The sequence below is a fragment of the Pseudopipra pipra genome, chromosome 9, assembly GCF_036250125.1.
Source record: "Pseudopipra pipra isolate bDixPip1 chromosome 9, bDixPip1.hap1, whole genome shotgun sequence".
In the NCBI taxonomy this organism is placed as follows: domain Eukaryota; kingdom Metazoa; phylum Chordata; class Aves; order Passeriformes; family Pipridae; genus Pseudopipra; species Pseudopipra pipra.
The window spans coordinates 20,405,967-20,420,694 of NC_087557.1; the positions used below are offsets into that span (position 1 = coordinate 20,405,967).

The 14,728-nt window shown below is 38.9% G+C and overlaps 1 long non-coding RNA gene across 2 annotated transcripts in view; it reads left to right on the forward strand.

The window, feature by feature from the left end:
• The first annotated feature begins 5,847 nt into the window (after positions 1-5,847).
• The window catches only part of LOC135419035 (uncharacterized), a 37,871-nt gene continuing 28,990 nt past the window's right edge, over positions 5,848-14,728 (forward strand). The window contains exon 1 of one of the 2 annotated variants that reach the window (XR_010432791.1): positions 5,848-9,896. This is a non-coding gene — a long non-coding RNA (uncharacterized LOC135419035). The remainder of the gene's footprint in view (positions 9,897-14,728) is intronic. The other variant, XR_010432790.1, reaches the window with a different exon arrangement.

Genomic DNA, 14,728 nt, shown 5'->3' on the forward strand with positions numbered 1-14,728 from the left:
TTAGCTCCATGATTGCTTCCATAGATGCTAATATAACTGGTCAGGAGAGTTAATTGTGCACTCATTTTTGCACATCAGGCCTTTAGAGATCATCAATAACTTGTCAGAGGGTTCAGGTCTCCAAAACTCTCTGTGAAAATCCATTGTGTTCCATGATAGATGTGTTTGGTTTGAGTGGTCCTGGGCTGTCATGTACATAGTCACAGGAAGGATAATTGATGTAGCCCCTTTGGAGTCCTGATACATGAACAGATCTGCCTCAATGAGGGTAAGAAAGCACACACAATGTAGGTACTAAAAATTCTCCAGCTTCTTTTGCTGGAGAATAAACTGAGCACAGAGACTTTCTGCTCTGCTGCAGTGGAGTAACTCGGTCGTGTAGATGCTTTTTTATTCTTTCCAAAAAGAGTGAAACTATCTCAACTGCATCATCCAGTGAATGCCAGCAAAATTTTGTTTTAAAAATAAAACAAACGTTTTTCAAATTATTGGAGCAGAAAGATGTGTCAGACACCACTAGCATATGTTTATTTTTCTTTTTCTCTCCTGGAACTGAAGCATGGCCAAACTCTGTTTCCTTCTCTTTTACCTTGTGTGAGTATGTATATACAGATATAAATTTTATACTTATTTTTTATAGGAGACCCTTCCTGCAACATTCTAGAAACAAATCAGATGATGGACATATTAGAATGGACTTATTAGACTCCAGAAAATAAGACACAGAAATGCCGGTTGATCCATTATTCCTTCAGGGCATATAGCACCACTCAACCACATTAGTAGTTGATGTTTGATGATAAATCAATAATAGCTTTTATCTTCTAAGTAAAAGATATTTTATTCTCTTCCGTCTTTTCTGTGATGGATGAGATAAAACCAGAAGCTGCACTCACATTCTTAAGGCAAGATTTTAAAACTATTTTGGTGTAAGATTCGCATTTGCAAGCTGCCCATGCTTCCCATATTGGCAATGATTTTGACAAATGTAAAAAAGTCACTAATATTTTGACACTTTCACTGCCCAACTATGATACCAGCTGGCTGTGAATTCAGTTATTCATTGTTCTGCTGTATTTTAAAGACTGGTCCAGAGCCAATGTACTGGACCAGCTCCATTCATTCATTTTCAAGATTGAAGTTTCAGCTAACTGTAGTGGCCATTTTTCAAACAGATCTGGAAACGTCTTCCAATTTAACAGGATCATACAGAACAGAAAAAGTCAAGTGTGCATGTAGATTTAAGGCTCTTCCCTTCAAGGGAAGGAATATATACGTTTCAGCATGAGTCAACCTAGTCCTCACAGGATTTCTGACTGCTCTCAATTTTTTTTTTTTTTTAAAGACATGACCAGTGCTTTCTTCACACTAAAGCAAGCAAAAAAACTAAAATCTTGATGATGGTTAGATGCATTTAAAATAAAATTGGACTAAGGTTTAGCTGTTCTGAATTCTTAAAATGAGAAATAGCCACCCTGTTCTCATGCTGCCTGAGATTTATAACAACTCAGTCACTAATTTTAAAGAAACTAAAAAGAAACTTACACGTTTTTGGCTCCAGATAGGCAAATGCAACTTTAAAATAGACAGGGATGGAGCTCTTGGAAGTCCTTAGTGCACTTGCAGAGCAGACCAGAAGTACAGGACGCTCTGTAAGTCCAATCTTTTTCAATCTGAGCATCCTGGAGAGCACATACACGTCTAAGTGAGCAGGTCCTTTTGAAGTGCCCTTCCTAAACAAACATAGTAAAAATGTGCTTACTTCCTAAGTCTTCTTTATTGTGCCTGCTAACGTTTTACACTATTTTCCAAAGTCAGTAACAATATTCATCCCTCTGGCTTGTAATGCACTGATTAAAAAACAGATTGCCAGCAGTCATCTGCTATTGTCTGGCTTCCTAAATTCTGTTTCTGGTTTAATTTACTTGATTGTTCCATGCACTATTCATGAGTTCTATAATATTCCAAACTTTAATTTCAACAGATTAATTCTTACTAATTATTCAACATATGAACCTGCACATGAGAATTGTACTGTATGCACCATCCTGAGGCACAGAATGGAATGTCGAATCGTTTTCTGATTTCAAGTGGAAAACAAACTAATTATGTGGAAATATGATAATATATTGTGCTGCAGGGACCAGCCCTTTGTCTGTTTAGAAATGTTTACTTATGATCGGCTCCCTGTGTTATTTCTTCCAGGAGGAGCTGCCCTTTCTTAATGCATAAACATTATTGACTGGTCCATGATTCTTTACTTCAAGAAAGCTGATTTACATAATTTTGTATTACTTCCGTCTGGTGGAAACAAACAAGACATCCCAGGAAAGTAATAATTGGAAAGATAAGACACGGAAGTCCTTGGAAATGAAGGATCACTTATTTCTCTTTTATTTCTCCTACTTTTTTTTTTTTAAGCTGTCACGCAGCTTACCTCTGCGCTGTTTGATTTGATGCATATCAGCATCCAGCACTTCATCACAGCATGGGGTCCAAATCAACTATCAAAAACCTGAAGTAGAACACGCTTTCTCCAGTTTTCTGTCAACCTACGCCAGCCAAAGCTAATTGGATAGTGCTGGTACTGGGAAATATCGGGATACTGGATCATTCATTGTTTGGGAGAAGCACGGTGAAGCCCTGCTGGGGTCAGTGGAGCTGTCAGCCAGGTCTGTGGTGTCTCAGCCCTACCAGGCTAAAAACTGTGGCAACACACCAAAACCTCTCTGTCATTCTGCTCAGCTGAAAAAGAAATGATTTAGTTAAATATGGGAGGTGGGAGAGAAGGGAAATACCACCCCCCCCAAAAAGTAATACATTTTTGCTTCCCATGACATGTGAAATGAGATATGTGCTAGAAATTGAAAGGTTGAAATATGTTTTCAGAAATTAATCACCAGAGAAAATTATAAAAATAAAATAGAGGAATGGAGTTTCTCAAGGGACCCTACTCAGTAGTGGCATTACGGAGCTAAATCAAGGCTCTGTGAAAACAAACACCAGCAATGATGGGGGAAGGTAAAATCTGGACCATAGAATGACATTTTAATAGACCTTGGGTGATACGATATGGTTTAGGATATATCATAGTACTTAATTCCCCCTAGAAAGCCAGCTCTTTAACAATCTGGCTTTCCATCCTTTTATTTTCCCCAATAATTTTTAGTTTATAAACATCACAATTTCTAACACATTCCCCTATTTATCCCATTTATTTTTTCACTTTATAAGGGCAAAACAGTTTGTCTGCTTTCTGGCTCATTTTCTGGCTCATTTTTTCTATTATTTCTGCTAAAGACCCCAAGGAGCAATCAGAGGTATGTGTAACTAAAGCAAATAAAACCCCTGTCATGAATCCCATTCTAGGATCCAAATTTTGGATCCAGAAATATATTCTTTCAGCCTTTTTTCTTTAGTAACTCTAATTAAAGTTTAAAATCATATTACTCCTATCTCAAAGTGTAAAAACTGAGTCAATGCTGTGACCAGAAGTTATTTTGCTCCTCTCTGAAAGAACATCTTCTCCCCTTTGTGCTGTCTTGATACCTGAATGTTGAGTAACAACAGGTCCTTATGCTGTGCATCTGCCTGTCCCAACCCTGCTGCTCAGTACTGGTTGAGAGGAGGGATGGAAAACAGAATTGATCTTCAGATGAATCCCTTCATTTGATTCAGCCACTGATCCAGCCACTGATGTACCAAAGATTTTTCCTGCCAGAAATAAAAATGGAGGAATCTGTTTTTCACAATGAAAATGTTCCCAGAAAGACAACTCAGGAAGGATATGCACATTCAACGAGGCAGCTCAGAGGGGAATTTTTAATATCAATTTCAGATCCTGCATTCTGGTTTGATACAAGTCTAAAAAGTAGTGCCTTAAAAAACTGTAGTATGAAATTACTGGTGTCAGTTAAAAATGGTTTCGTTCACACTTAATGAAGTGATCAGGGAATGAGAAGAAAGATGGGGCTATATGGATGTGATGGTTGTTTTTCTCATTGTAACCTGCTCCTTTGCTCAGAAATGAGAACTGTGGAAAAATTCCTTGGGAAATGGCTGTAGAGCATCTCTCAATGGTACTTAAATACTGGAAATGTAAATATCATTGTGAACCAGCAAACTGGATTTTCTCTGTGCTGCAGATTCTTGGAAAGGCAATGCAAGGAAGCAGAGAAGAAAGGAGGATGATTCCCTAGTCCCAGGGTGTACTACGGATCCTGCTACAGCCTGCAGCTGTACCACTGGCTCTAGGCTGTGATCTTGTCTGATCTCCAGCTCAGCTGTGCCAGATCAGGTCAGTCCTTGGCTGAGAGATGTTCCTGGAAAAAAAAAAAATCAGAGATGTTTCCAGAAGTGAGAGGTGACTGAAGGCAGTTGGCTGGAGCTGGGTCAGACCCCTCTGGCCAGGGAAGAGACCTTTCTGCCATCTGTAGCTCCACACCTGCAGCCAAACCAGCAATATTTGCTAGCAGTCTGTGGAGTCGGTGATGATCACCATGTATCACTTTTCCTTCCTACAGGCCTGTCTCTTCATGGAAGGATCAGTTCTCCCAGGTGGTCCCTAGCAGATTTACCTTCCATCTCCTTGGCTTGTGCTTTACTCTTTTCACTGCCTCAGCTCATCCCTGTCAGCAGGATTGGGCTTGCAGGACATTTTCTGTAAAGGACAGGCTCCCACTGTGATTTGTCATCACCAGCCCATAGAAACCCCAGGAAAGCCAAGAAATGGTAGGTCCTCAGCCACCTGAACAGGGCTACAGCTTGCACTTGTGCTGCTTCTGGTGCACACACCACCTCCTTTATTAGTAATTTATGGATATTGTGTACCCTGGCTTCTCTGTCAGAAATTGCCATAAATAAGGTGCTGAGCATGCTCAGATTTACCATATACATTTTTTGCAGGGTTAGCTGCTGACACCCATACTGTGTTTCACTGGAAAGAAACCTGCCATGGTTAATGACTTAAATGATTTGTGCTGAGAGACTTTTGCTGAGGGAGTGACTGATCCAAAGCCTGTTGAAATAAATGCAAAGAATAGCCTTGTCTCCAGTGGGCTTTGGATCAAGCCCAGATTCATGTTCATAATATACTGTCTTTTTTCATGATTTTGAGAGAATGGCTTTTTCTTTTGTCTGACAAGCCACAGCAGAGGGGAGTGGGGAAAGAAGGAAGGCAAAGAGAACCACAGAAACTGTGCTAAAGGAATTTAAAATGAAAACTGCATTAAAAATTTAGTATCTGAGCAAAAACAGACTACTTTGCTCTGGAAGGGTGAAAGGGAGAAAAAATATTATTTTAATATGTACCAAGCAAGGACAAGCACAAATGTGACCATGTCTGAGAACAGCAGAGAGCCACAGCCTTGGCTTACATTGAAAAGTTCTGGCAAATATCTCAATTTAAAAGAAGGTGTGAGAAGGAAGAGCCAGATCTGGCACACAAGCCCCTACATGTTTGTGTGAAGCTGTACCACACTTAGCTTTCGAGACTTTTTGCCTGACTTGAATGCATATGTTTGACAAAAGGAAATGACATATTTATGTTTACTCCTTACATTACTGAGTCTTCTAAAGGGTTCAGGGGATTTGTACAAAGGGCTCTGCAAGGTTCTGGCTCATTCTCATCAAAGCAACCTGATAATTGAGGGTTGTACTAATTAAGATGTAAATTAACAGCACCTGGAGCTCGTGAGATGTGCAGGTAACTCTGAGATCACTAGTGGGGAAGGGCAATTTTCTCACATGAGAAGTGTGAGTGGGTTGGCTCCACTGCAGGAATTCTTGGTCATGCAAAGACTCCCAGTGAGATCTGCTGTGTCCCACTAGTCCACTGTGAGCATCACCGTGCAAAGTGAGACTTTAAAGAGCAGTGGTCAGAGATTCTCCTAGCGTTTCTGTATATTTTGAGTTTTTCTAGTGGGCTCTGCTTGAATTATCTGTGATTTTTAAAATTTTCTTTCATGGGAAAAATTGTCTTGTAGGGGGTAAGAGACAAATCAAGAGAAAATCTGGTTATGCCTTTCAGGACTCTCTGTATTGAGTTAGTTTCTTTATGAAACTGGATATGTCTGTTAAAATTGCCTGTATGGAGACTTCTGGAAAGAGCATAATTTTGAAGTACCTTACAGAAAATGGTTCTTCTTGGGCTGGTTTTTCCTTCTAAAAGCCACTGTGCAATCAAGAAGGAGCTACATGAAAGTGGGAAGATGCAAACACACAAGTCTAGGCCGTCCACATTAAACACCCAAGAAGGGGAAACAAACCCCCTCATTTTCCTGCAGGAGTAGACATGAGTAAGAGATGTCAGTGCAGCTATGACATCTGTTTACATGGGGATTTTATGCACCTGTTCACTAGGCAATAACAAATGCTTACCATGGTGGTAGCTGTATCACACGGTACATATGCTGCTTCTGACATACATAACACCTCTTTAAGGAAACACATGGCCCCATATGTCATGAGAACTTGTTTACATTCTACAATACAGTAATGGAAAATATGTTTCATAATAAATGTTTTCATCATTTTTGTGTTTAAGGAAAGAATGGGAGTTTTACGCCCTAGCTGTCAAGCTGAGTGTCCTCCCTCATTGTTCTCATTGAGAGATGTGTGGCTCTGGAGCAAACATCCTACAAGCTTTCTAAGTTCAGAGGAGTTTGGATCTCAGCCGGTCAGTTTTAGTGGCCAATGCCTATGAAAAGGGTAAAATTAGGAAAAAGAAGTAAGATAGGAACATATATTTGGGTGTAAACCAGAGTATTTATTTATTTGGTTTGCTATCAAGCGACCACTTTCTGGTCACTTTGGCAAGAGCTAATGTTATATATTGCCTATGTAGAGCTCTCGGAATACTGAAGCCACCTCAGGAAGATTATTCCCATCATATTTAGAACCCCATCTTTTAGTTCAGTCGCCCTGGAACCAGGAAAAGGAATCATATTACTTCACATCCATAAAATGAAGCAGATTCCTGCTTGAAGATTGTCCAGCCCAACCTCCAGAGAAATTAGTTTATATAGCTTTTAGCTTTGATATGGTTTGAGTGAGATTATTCGGATTTATGTTGCCATTTTAAAGCTTTTCTCTTTCAGTAATTCTTCAGTTTTCGATTGTCAGTGCAAGATTACTTGTACACATGGGCTTTGTCCTGGGTTCACTCCTCACTGCTGAGGCAAGATTTTGTCCTACGATTAAACTAAAATGACAGTAAGAACTCAACAGAATAACCTTTTCCCTTGGAAGACAGGTCCAAGAGCTAATAATTCTCATTGCAGTGATTTTTTTCCCCTTGATATGTACACTAACTGTCAATTTCTGATATTTGCTTTTGTGGAGTTACTAAACAAAAGCAAAAATCAGACTCTATCTTGTTAGGTGAAACCACTGATTTACAAACAAAGATGAAATGTGAATGTAGAGCTAAGTGGACAAACAACTTTTATTATTTTGATGTAAGGAATGATACGTTGATATATTGTTCAAATACATCTTTCCTCTGAGTAGTCCTTCTGCAAAGCAATATCACCACTACTACAGCAGTTCACTTGATAGTAGTGAATGCATGAATAGAGCATTTATTCCAAAATATAATAGCCTAATCTTATCTCTTTGTGCATAGATTAATGTTGTTTAACAACAAAGACTTTCCATGAGTTTCATAGCATGTCCACTCCAAGTACTGTTTATTACCTTTTATCACCTCATCTATCACATATGCTTATTAAAAATTAAAAAAAGCATTTTTTATTCTTTATTTTAAACTAGCTGCCTGATAACTTCTTTAGTGCCTTTAACTGCAGTGTTGTGAGAAATGAAGAGTGTATTTGGCTATTTTTTTCTGGGTTTTTTTGCATTGGTTTAGATTTTATGCAGTACAATATTTATTGCTTTCTCCCAGTCTGCTTTGCGGACTGGAAAGTCCTTGTCTGTTTTGGCCAAGCTTGGACAAGTGACGTAAGTCTCTGCGATCTGATAAACAGAGGTCACAGAGCACTTCAAAACCTTCTTCTGAAATGTGTCAATGGTAAAACTATAAAAATAGATTGAACTGCACTTTTGGCGACATTTTCTGACTTATCCATTCTCAGTGTTAGTTCCTGAGTTCCTTGGAGCTTGTGCAATATGTTAGGGCACGAAGCTACTCTTGCCCATATGTATTTGAGGACAAAGATACTTATTTTGAGCACGTCATTGCAAAACGTTAAAACAAAACACCTCCCAAACTGTCTGGTTCTTGCAGTTTGCTTAATGGGGAGAAGCATGACATATTATTTAATAACACCAGAAGCCCAAGGCCCTAATTTAACAAAGCAAATAAGTCTCTTTGACTTCAAGGATGCTTAAAGTTAACCATGTGCTTCATTGCCTTGAGGAATTGGGGCCATATATAGAGTGATAATGCACAGCCTATTAAAAAATGACCTGGTTAAAACATAGGCTTACAAGATTTTAATAGTGCTCAGTTTATAGATAATTCCAATTTCTTATAAACATATAAACTATATAAACATTAACACATAAAAACTTAAAGTTTTTTGTCCATAGGATGAATTCACAGCTGTTTCTCCCATATAGAAGCTTGGTCTTCATCCCACATATATATATATAAAATATGTATATATAACGTATACATATATGTATATTTATATAATATATATCTTTATCTAGATATAGATATATATGTAGGTTATTCCTGTAATTAAGACCGACTCATTATGAGTACATGTAATAGAAGGGATAGCAAGTCTTGTTTGACTTAGAATTCTTGTCAGTCATTTCTTTCTTTTAAACACTTTCCCACCTTTTTGAATTGTATTAATTCTAAACACATAAATAGAGCAATTTTGAAAATACTGGGGACACATTGAAGTGTTGCCTCTTAACCCATCAATTTGTTTTTTATGTCCTTTAGAAAAAGGAGGATGTTTTCAACTTCAACTCTGTCAGGGTACACAAGTACCTTTTAAAGCAGTGGTTGTAATCTTGTTTTCAGGGGCTTGTACATTAATATGATACTGAAATTTGCAGTGAAATCTTACCTATTAATTTCTTCTATAAACTTTATTAAACTGGATTATTGCTCATGTACTTTGGTGTCTCGTTTACAGCAGAGAGCTGACAAGCTTTATGAATGGGAGAACAGCATCATTTAAAAAAGAAAACAACTTCAAATCCCTAAGGAAGAACCGTTTCCCAGCATTTTAACACAGAATACAATGTTCCATCACTCTGAAGCCAACTGGGTTTTTTTACTTATTTTCAAGACAAGAAACAATTTGATAACAACCTACAGAAACTTGGCAAGATAATTAAATAATAATTTTTCTTCTGATGTCTGATCAAACCATAAAGAGAAAAATCACAAAGATGAGACAAATTTTATTTTGCCATCATATGTGGTGAGCGATTTTTGAGAAGTATAATTTCCTCACTACAGGGAACCGGTGCTCATTAATAGCACAGCCAAGCAAAATTTCTGAAAATTGTTATTGTAATGTTTACATAATGAGGTCATATTTTTTTCATTTATGAAGTACAGGTGCAAAATCTAAACACTTTGCTCCCAGAAGTGCAACTTTCCAGCCGTTTCTTTCTTAAGTGGTCCTTGCAAACATAACCAGCCAACTATTAATGGGCTATGGAAAACTTTGGGAAATCTTTTTAATTTTTTCTTTTTTGCCTCTTGCGACCCTACCAATGCAAAAAACCCAAACCTATCACTCTAAATCTGTTTGCTCTTTGATTTTCTTTCTATCCTTTTTTTTTAATTTCTGTTTTGTTTTTTGAGGACCAGTTAACCTACAGAAGAGCATCTGCTGGACCCTGCCTGGGAAAGCAGACGTGGAAGCCTTGCAAATGTCAAAGCCAAGGAGTGGGTCGGACCCCAGATGGTGAGTGCTTGCTCTTAATGAGGAGGCTCTTTCTCCTTCAAAAGAAGGGAGGTAGCACCCTCTAGCACTGAGCCTTTGCTACCACTCCAATGACAGGCATTGCCAAACATAAATCAGAGTGATAACTGCCTCTACTGGGGATTCAGACCCACATTTTCCTGCACGGAAGATAAAATCTTTTCTGGTTCTTAATTCAATCACATACCCAACTGGCAATCTTGCATATCAAAATGGGAATCCTGGGAGGCTGCTGGAATATGCAGATCAACAGAAGCTAATTAGCATTTACTTGCAGCCATCCTTAACTGATTGGCAGCACAGCTGTGGGGACCAAGCAGAACATGCTGAGTTGCATATTTGTATGGCCACCTGCCATTTGGTGGGATCCAAAATAGTGTAAACTACCACTTCACAATAACTCAGTGACCTTAGTTTTGAAGTAATATTGAACAGACATATTTGGCTAAGTGTATAATTAGTGCTTATTTCACCTGACACACAGTTCAACAATAGGCTGTGCAGCAGTACCTTCTTAATTTGACATGTTGATGTCTTAATTGAGATTGACAACTTGTTAGAGAGGTACTTTATTTCCAACGCAGGCTGAGATCTACCCATCATCACCGACTTTCCTGAGCATATGAAACAATGTGCTTTTATGCCTTAAAACATATTCCAGTTATTCAGATCTGTACAATCAAACTTGAGTGGGGCTCACTGATGAAAGCAACGGGTCCAGTTCTTGCAGGGGCTTTATGTGAGTAATTTTATTGCTTTGCTCAAAATATGCAGTGTAGTAGGGTGTGACCCTGAAAATAAAAATGTCAGGAAGCACAACAAAGAAAATAAAGGGGGAAAGCATGTTTAGGCAGAAGGAATGTCAGCATTGGAGGCCAATTCACACTATGGTGGTGAAGTGAAAATGAATGAAAGCTGTGCCAAGGATTTACTGTAAAGCATCGAGAAGAGAGTAGTGCCTCCTATGGTTAAGCAAGCAAAGGTCTGTAGTCTGATTGCCTCATCATCCTAACCTGGAAATTTGGGTTAGCTAGATATTGGGATATACCTCAGGCAAAAATAGCTGAAACAGATCAAATTTGTATATCTGTTGCAGACTGTATATAAAGGACCTCTACAAATTGGCATGTTTCCTCTGGCTGGACTGGCTTGTAGCAACAAGAAATTTGGTCCTGTTTCAGACTGCTTGCCAGAGAATTATAAGAAAAAATTATGTATATATAATATGGGTCTGATAAGTGATAGGACAAGTATATCTAGGATTGCTGATATAGTGAAATGTAATGCAATATATAGGCAGTGCTATAATAGTGGAAGATATAATAGCATAGTGATAGGTCAGAATGGAGTTCTTGTTTGTGTGTTTCCAAGGGGCACCACAGCCTGTGGAAAAATAAGTCCCTTCAATCAAAACTGTATTCTCATTATTGCTGTGTCACATATGGACAGAAGCAAGACCTGGAGTTCATCTGCTGTTCTTTACCTGAGGAAGTGCTATAAAAAAGGCCTGTTATGCCATTCTTGGTGTCCTTGGGATAAGTATATTCAGAGATACTTTGAAGGCACATGACTATAAGGCATTTCATGTTTATTAAAGCACACACATAAATCACATTCCTGATAATACAAGGGAATGAGAGGGTGAGTTAAGAATCCCCTTCTCTGTGCCCCCATGAACTGTGTGAGCTATGGATGGACAGAGCCTACCAGGCCAGTAAGTCCAGGGCAGCTGCCTCTGAGGAAGTCATTCCAACAGTTACTTGATGTTTGTTCTCTGCCACATTCTCCATCATTTTGTCAATGCTTTTCCAGCAAAGGCAGCTGTTGAATGTTACAGCAGCTCTGTTCTTGAGCCCTGATGTGAAGGCTTTTCACACATGGCCCCAGAATTGCCTTGGCTCTTTTTCTTTAGCCACACTGAATCAAACCATCTGCCTCACTGAGCTACTGGAAGAGAAAAATCTCAACTTGTCTACTAAGAAACCCTGCCAGATAAGTAAATACTTCTGAGCTAAGGCTTTGTTGGCAATTTATCACTATTGCAATTAATTTTGCAATATGTAGTAAATACTGCAAGGTGTTGTAGATGTAGCCACCTGGTCCAAAGGCAACTAAAAGTGACAGAAATTCTGTTGTTGACTTGGATGTACTTTTATCACCCACAATTATCATGAAATCATGCAGTTCTATTCCTGGACATAAACAGGGATGCCCTCAAGTTAGGGAGCTCATATTTGTCAAGGACTTTGCTCCTGCCCAGACAGATGTTGATTTCCCAGAAAGTTACCTGGACGCTTCATTTTGTGAGGATCTGAGCAGGATCTGTAGCTGGTTGGATGTAGACTGGAAGAGTCATAGGAGTCTAAGCTGATGGGTAACTTGACAGTCCATTGCTGCAGCTCTGGGCTTTGTGTATGCATGGAAAGCCAGTAGTATTGGCTCCCGAGTCCTGAGACTCCCATTCATCTGGGACTTCCAAGTTCCTGTCTCTGTATTATGCAACCAAGTGGCATTTTAATTAGAGACTTATCCAATTTGCTTGGTAATTTTTCAAACCTTCTAGATTTCCTTTTTTTCCTTTCAAACCAGAATTAAAACAAACTTCAGAATATTGAAATAATTCCCATGCCGGAATTCCTTGTCTTAATCCAACTCTACTTATAAATTTGTGTCGCAATAGGGTTTGTGACTGAGCTATGTCATGTTGCATTGTGCTGTGTGAATGGCAGCCTGATGTAAGTGCTCATCACAGTGCCTTATATGAGCACTTATATGAGATGATCATAGTTCTGCCAACAGACACACATAGTCCTTTGGGAAAATGTATACTAGTAGTTGTAAACTAGCAGTGAATTAATTCTCCATCAATGAATCTGTCACTCTCTTAGGAGGCTAAAGAGGCCTAAATATGACAAAAAGCTACTGGACTCTTCAGAAGAAAGTCTGGGAAATACTTTGTGCCATCCTTTAAGTTGGAGAGCATGACCCTACTGGCATTAAAGCAAATTATATGCATCTCAGCTTCCTGCAAGTGAAGAAAGCCACTCTACCTATTTACAAGCACATTCTGGAATTTCACTTAGTGAAGTGTCCATCTCACATCCACGTGAGATCTCATAAGCAGCCAGATGGTTCATCTATCAGACAGGCACTGGGACTGCCCTTAATTAGGATTTGTCCTGATCTGTGGTGATGATTTAATAGTTAATTGGACCACTCCAGTCTGAAGCCTGTGCTGCAATCAGCAGAGGGTTGCAGTCCTTGCTGAAGACTTTTGCTTCTTTTCCACTATGCAAAATAACAAAAAAGACTAATCTTAAAACTGCTCTTAATGAGTATAACCAAAATATTAACAGTAGTAAACAAGAATACATTTGCTCATAACTTGTCATATCAGTGTAATAAATTAAGCCAGAAACACATTAACATTTGACAGCTTAAACAATGCAGGAAAAAATACAAACCTCACAGGGACTATGTGAAGCATGTTGGCAGTTTAACAGACATTTTGAGATGTAGATACATATATCAACCTTTCTGAATTTAGTCTTGATAACTCCTTTTCCTCTGTGTGCCAAAACACTGCCGTGTGAAGACTAATGAGTTCCAGATTTGTTTATCTTTGATGGCTAAGGCAGATTCATGAGCCCCTTGAACCTCTTTTACAGTGGCCATGCGATACCAGCGTGCAACACCAGAGGCAGAAACGTCTCTTTTATGCTGATGGATATATATGATCTTACAAGAAAGATGTGCTTGGCCATCTGAAAGAAGGGACCATGTCAGATGTGTTTTGGATGATCTATATGAATGAATTGTCCTGCCTGTTAGCTTTCATATGTGTTTTATGTTTATGTTCAGAGGTGTAATAACAAATGCTCGGAATAAATCTCACACATGAAATAGGGATTAGTATGTCTAACAGCAAGGCTTCATGTCATGCACTCACCAGATTTTTGTAAGGGTGATTGTGTTTCCCAAACTTTTTTTTTTTTAATTGTGTGAGCTCTCAAATAAACATCATAGCTCAGGAAGACCCTGGGCCACCTAAGTGATACTTTTTTCTTTTGCTTTTCCCATATTTGATCTCAGCTTTCTTGTTTGGTTCTTTAATATTTTGCTTTTCTATTAATAAGGGGAGATGTTGTGTTTTAGTGTTTTTCTTTAAGATATTACTGATGAAAGAAGGAGTTGGCTTAATGGTTGGACTCAGTGATCTGAGACGTCTTTTCCAACCTTAACAATTCTGTGATTATGCATCTTTATTGAAGTTAGAATACAACATTTTGCATAGACTTTTGTGAAAGCAGAGCAGAGCATTTTCCTGCTGGAAGTCCAAGCTAGTGATTCCTTTGTGGACTAATCTTTGCTGAGTTCTGAAGAAAGAGGAGGGTTTGGATCTATCACTCCCTCAAACCCATGGCTGGTTTTTCTCTCTCAACAAGACAAAGGTGGTGCAAAGACCTGGAACAACTTACAGCAGGGAATGTCCCTGGAGGACAGATGGTCACTATGGTGGATCTGCCTCTCCTGCCTTGGGACCAGAGGTCTGGCCAGGGACACGAGGGACAGCCAAGGCATGTGTGCAGTGATAGCTGTGGGTAGCAGAGAGTAAGTTAAAACAACTCTGATGAACACTTCACTTTCTGCCTTCAGATTTCTTATTCATTATTAGCAGTGCAGCAGAGGCTCTAATGTACCCTTACCATAGTTACGGTCCAAAAATAACTTTTTTTCCTCGAATTTGAATGTGGTGTACATGTTCAAGTAACTTTGCTGTTGGGCTTTTTTCCTGTTTTAACAGATGTATCCAG